At 37.0% G+C, this 5,869-nt stretch overlaps 1 non-coding gene across 1 annotated transcript; it reads right to left on the minus strand.

The window, feature by feature from the left end:
• Positions 1 to 5,563: 5,563 nt before the first annotated feature.
• Positions 5,564 to 5,668, minus strand: LOC122744894. Its single transcript, XR_006355230.1, has one exon. It is a non-coding gene; the product is annotated as a U6 spliceosomal RNA (small nuclear RNA).
• Between the last annotated feature and the right edge of the window lie 201 nt (positions 5,669 to 5,869).

A 5,869-nucleotide genomic window follows, 5' to 3' on the forward strand; every position in this document is an offset into this window, starting at 1 on the left:
TCCAAATATATATGTGCAGACTGAACCTCTCCCCTCAGCTCTAGATCCTAATTTCCAGTAATTTACTGGATATTTCCATTTGAAAACTTTTGGGCTGCTAAAACATGCCCAAAACCAAATTGACCATCTCCTTCCAATGCCCCATACTTGTTCTTCTTTCCAACTTCTACTTGTCAGTAGTAGTATGTCATCCCTATAATCTAAGCCTTAAACCTGAGTACCATCTTTTACTCCCCATCTCCCTTTGTTCCCTTAATCTAATCTATTGATTGGTTTTTATTAATTCTGTCTATGCATTTTCCTCCTCTCCATTCCTGCTGTCATCAAGCTGGTTCAGAAATTTTATTGTTTCTCTTACAAACCCTTGTCTGGTTAATTTTTCCTAAAGCATAGTTCTCTCTATGACATTTTCCTTTCCTTTCTTACTTCTGTCTGTTCCCTAGTCAAACAGTTGAAGTTACAACTCATTTTCTACAAAGAGCATGCAAGCTCCTTATTCTGGCATTAGGACTCTCCTTTACTTGGTCCTTGCTGTATGTATATCCAACTGTTCCCCTTCAATGAATTTATTGACTCTGTGCTTTTACTCATGTTCTTCCAACTGGTACTGCCTTCTTTCCCATCACCATTTAATTTCTACCTCTAAGTATCCCTTTGTAAAATGGCACCTTCTCCATGAAGTCTTCCTTATCCTTTTCTTTGTTCTATAAGATCATAGGGATCATCAAAGAATTTTAGTGTAGAAAAAGATCTTAGAGAAAAAAAGAAAAGGATCTTGGAAATCACCTAAGATTTCCAGCTTCCTTCTTTTACATATGGGAACATCTCTAATTGCATTTCTATATACCTTGAATTATGGTTTACTGATTTCTCCATTAGACTGTATAATCTATGAGATCAGAGACAATGTCTTATTTATCTTTATACCCCCTAAATGCTTAAAACATTGCCTTGTGACTCAAGCAGTTCAATAAATGTGTTGGATAAATGAACTATCCAATCCTTATTCACCAATTCCATTCTTCTCTTGTCACCCTTATTGTCTTTTCAGCTTACTCCTATGCTCTCTTCCATCTTCCATGTACAATATATCCCCCTATTCAAATATGCTTTCTCAACCTTTTTTCATCATTATGTAATTTCTGAAGCCCTTGGGTTCCCTGTTAAAATGGGCATTTATTTATATAACAGTATTTGGAAGGTGACATCTTTTGCATGTAGTTCAAAGGGATATACAGATGGGAATTTTGAATCACAAACCATCACTAACTCTAGAGATTCATCTGTAGACTAAGTATCCCCTTGTTAAAGACTATCAAGTGGTTCCTTGCATTAGGCACTCCATCTACCAACTCTGGGGACTTTTACTTGCTGTTTCTGATGCTTGGAATTCTATCCCTTTTCTTTTCTCCCTCCTAGCCTCCTTGCCCTCCTTCAAGTCTCAGATAGAATCTCACATTCCACATGAAGCCTTTCCTAATTCCCCTAAATGCTAGGAATGTCTTCTTTCTATTAATTAAATCCAATTTATCCTCTATCTATTTATCTATGTATCTATCTATCATCTCTATCTCTATATCTTGTTTGTATTGTTGTTTGAATACCATCTTCCCTTTAGACTGTGTGTTCCTTTAAAGCAGGAACTGTTTTTTTTTTTTTTGGCCTTTATTTTTATCCCCAGTACATAACACAGTGCTTGTCATATAGTCACTTAACAATTGCTTGTTGGCTGACACCATTTTGGTACTTCAGGAATAATAAAAATTGAGGAATTTACTACCAAGTTACTGGTAATTCTGCCAAATGGGTGTCTATGGGTTCAATTGGATATTCATTGAATGACCGACTTCTAGTTAACTAAACTACCATTTTTGATCTGTGGAGTCACTGTAAGTACCTGGACTATAGCTAAATGGTAAATGCCCAAATGCTAACAAAAATCCACATTTTTGATCATTGTCACTAACTGAAACTTGCTGGTAATTAGGGTAATTTAAGTTGAAAAATTCAAGAAGCACTGGATTAGCCTGAGAAAATATACATTTTCTCTAATCCTTATGGCATATGAGAGACCAAGTTGCATGCATTTAAAAATCTGTCCCTTAATTTTGGTGCATATGAATTGCCCCTTCTCCCTGACTCCCTCCAGGGTAGTGTTAACCTCTAGATCCTGCTCAATTTATCAGAGAGGGGGGAAAGGGTATCATCATTTTTTAGGGTCATAAATTCTTTCATGGTTATAGACCCACCTCCTTGCTGAGATTGTATGTCTGGCCATGTGCCAGCAGCTCAATACTCTTTGCTATGCTTAACAGCTGGCAGTATTTTACTAGGAGTCTGTGATGCAAGGCCATGCTTGGCCTGTCCAGTGCTTTCTGTTTGCTCATCACTGAGAAGAATGATTTATATTTTGCAGGGCTCTTGAGTGAAGGGAGGTAAAATTCTTGCTTTCTCTGTCTGGTTTCTTTTTTCTTTTCTCCCTAATAGCTAGTTAGAAAATAAGAATGTCTGTGGACAATATGTTTTGTCAACTAAATTCCTCCATATTTTTAGTTACCTTATATCTTTACATCTCCTGAAAAAGTGACACAGTGTAGGCTTTTGGTAAAGGACAGCAACAACATGGTCAGCTGGGGGGACACCCAGAGAGGAGTGATTTTTTAGGGATGAAGGCTCCTGGCTGACCTCAAGTCCACTTGGCAGAGTTAGAAGTGACCGCCACCTCTGAAAACAGCTAAATGGAAGGCCTGTGTTCACAGAGATCACTGCCAGTTATGCATTTGACTTTTTGGTCACACTATATGTAGACAATAATACAACTAGTGCTTGTCACAATTGTGAAGGTTTGGCTTCTATACCTTCCATCTACCTTCCCTTTGCCCCTCAGTCTTTTTTTTTTTTTTTTGCCTCCTCTTATCTCCAGTAAAATTACCAAAAAATATTAATAGTTTGTAAAACACTGCAGAAAAATTGAAATAAAATGGGTGCCAAGTTATCATATCATTGAATGTAATAGGATATTACTGTAATGTAAAAAACCAAACAATTCATAGAAACATAGCTTGAACTGACATAGATCAAAGAAAATAGAACTGGAATAATGATATACACAGTGTTGACAGTAATATAAATGAAAACCACATTAAAAGGCAGCGGAACTCAGATTAAATGCAATAACAATAATAGTTCATAATAATAATAGCTCATAATTATAATAATAATATCTAACATTTATATAGTACTTTGAGGTTTGCAAAATGGTTTACAAACATCTCATTTTAGGGGCTGCTAGGTGGCGCAGTGCATAAAGCACTGGCCGTGGATTCAGGAGGACCTGAGGTCAAATCTGGCCTCAGACACTTGATATTTACTAGCTGTGTGACCCTAGGCAAGTCACTTAACCCTTATTGCCCCACAAAAAAGTGTCATTTTAAAAAGTCCCAAAAGACACCAGTAAACCATTAAAAAACTTCATTGAGGTCAGAAGTTCTCAGGTTAGTGTAAGAAGTACAATAAGGAGCCATTATAATGATACTGATGAATGACTAATGATATGGAGAATATCTTTGATTATATTGGCATCAAATTCTATATTAAAAAAACTGAAGTGGTTTTAATATAAAATCTGTCTATTGGCTAGTATTGGTCTTTGTCGCAGATGCTTTTAATTTTTAAGTGTCCTACTGATACCTTTTGTCATTGCATCACATTCTTTAAAAATTTTTTTGATGTCTTTTTAAATCATCTGTATACCTCCTCCTTCCTCTTTCAGAGTCACCCAACATAAATAATAATTTTAACGATAAAAACAAAAAAAGGGTACAAAGAATCAATAAAATGATCAACATAGGAAAAATATTTGAAAACACATGCAGTGTACATTTGTGGACCTTCCAACTCTGCAAAGGTATGATATGGAATGTCTTTTTATATCTCTTAACTTGAGCAATACTTATTTGTAATTTTGCAAAGACCTCTTCTCCCTTTTTATTTGATCTCTGGTTACCCCAATTCGATTCAATTCAATTTAGCAAATATTTAAGAGACTGCTCTACTAGATACTGGCAGATAGAAAAATAATAAAATGCTCCCTGTCCTTGATGCTCCACATTCTATGGCAGAATGATTAGGTTGGGGAGGGCATGGTAGAAAGAGTCATTCAAAAATAGACAGCAATACATATAACAATTTGAAGAGGGAAAGGGCATTGATCCTTGGGGGTGTGGAGAATTGGGAAGAACTTTTCAGAAAGAGGCAATGGCAGCTGAAATGAACTTTTAAGAAGAATTGGAATTTAAAGATGATTCAAAGGACGAAACCAAAGCAATGGATAAAGTGCATTTTTTCCCATAAGGCAAAGAAAACAAATATAGTAGGATGAACATTTTTATTTCAGAGTAATACTGTAATATCTATTTGTAATGAGTGGTATTTGAAGTACACAGAGAGGAAAGTGAGATTTATCATGAAATGTATTTTCTTATAAATTGATGTTTCTGGTCCTTCTAGTATTAAAGAAAGGCATAAGAATATGGAGAAGTAGAAAAGAGGTGGGAGAGCATTCTAGTGCCAGTAAAGCCAAGGAAAATGCTTGGCAATAGGGGATAGAAGGTTAAGTTTGAGAAACAGCTAGCTGGCTGGTTTGGTTGCAACACAGAATGTGTAAAGGGTAATAACACCAATGGCTTCAGCTCAGGGATCTTGACTGACCTCACATCAGGGTCTGGCAATGTGTTCACCTCCTGCTGTGGATTTCTCTATTGCAGTAAGGACATAATCCATCAACAAGACCATGCTTACTGCCCCCTGCTGTCCCCACCTGGGTCCTCTTATGGACTTTCACTGTGAAAAGCACGGCTCCCCCAATTAACCCCTCAAATCCTGAGCTCCTTTGGGATGCAACAAGGACTTCTCTGAATATATGAACTAGAACTTACCTATAATACTGGGGTTCTTGCCCCACTGGACTGCATTATAAATAAGACTACAATATTCTCCTGTTACTAGTAACTGAATCCCCTTGGACAGTGTCCCCAAAGCACCCACATTATAACAAATTTCATTCTTTGGCAAGTACAACTTACATATAAAGGCTCCAGTGTGCTGACTTGACACCACTGGGGCCAGGCTCCCTTCTTGGCCTTGGGGAGTTGTGCAAATAAGCTCCTTTTTTAGCAACATGGTATCAGAGGTATAAAGCTACTTTTTCTCCTTGGAGAAAAATGAGCTATGATCCTGTAAATAATGGTGGTAGGCAATTAAATGCTATTCCTTTCTCTTTTTAAAACAATAGTCATTTTAATAGTGCACATTTATGTGGAACTTTGCTGTTTTCCTCAGAGAGACCTGCCAGGTGTGCAGTTTAAGTGCATTATTATCCTATTGTAGGTGAGCAAACTGTGATAGAGAAAGGCTCAGTGACTTGCCTTATGTCATAACTATCAAGTAATAAGTATCTGAGCTGGGATTTGAACCCCAGGTTCTCTGACTCTTTGGTCCAGTGTTCTCTCTGTGATGCTCTGTTGCTTGTCTTGCCAGTTAGATCACAAGCCTGTTGTTTACAGGGAATTTAATATTCTTCATGAATTTGCATGTCATCCTTGTGCAGAGGCCATGCTAATCTTCTCTGCAGTGTTCCAATTTTAGTATATGTGCTGCTGAAGTGCACACTGGGAATTTCATATTCTTAATACCTTAATGTCCCTAGCTATTAACACAGAGTCCTGTACACATATATGCTTAGTGTTTGTTATTGATAACAACAAAATGCCAAGAACTAGTCTCATCACCAGTAGCCCTTCTTACTAGTTTGCTACCAAATCAATACTAATTTGGAAATAAATGCCATCCATATGGACTTATAGGGGAA

This window comes from Dromiciops gliroides, chromosome 2 (genome assembly GCF_019393635.1).
Source record: "Dromiciops gliroides isolate mDroGli1 chromosome 2, mDroGli1.pri, whole genome shotgun sequence".
NCBI classification, from domain to species: domain Eukaryota; kingdom Metazoa; phylum Chordata; class Mammalia; order Microbiotheria; family Microbiotheriidae; genus Dromiciops; species Dromiciops gliroides.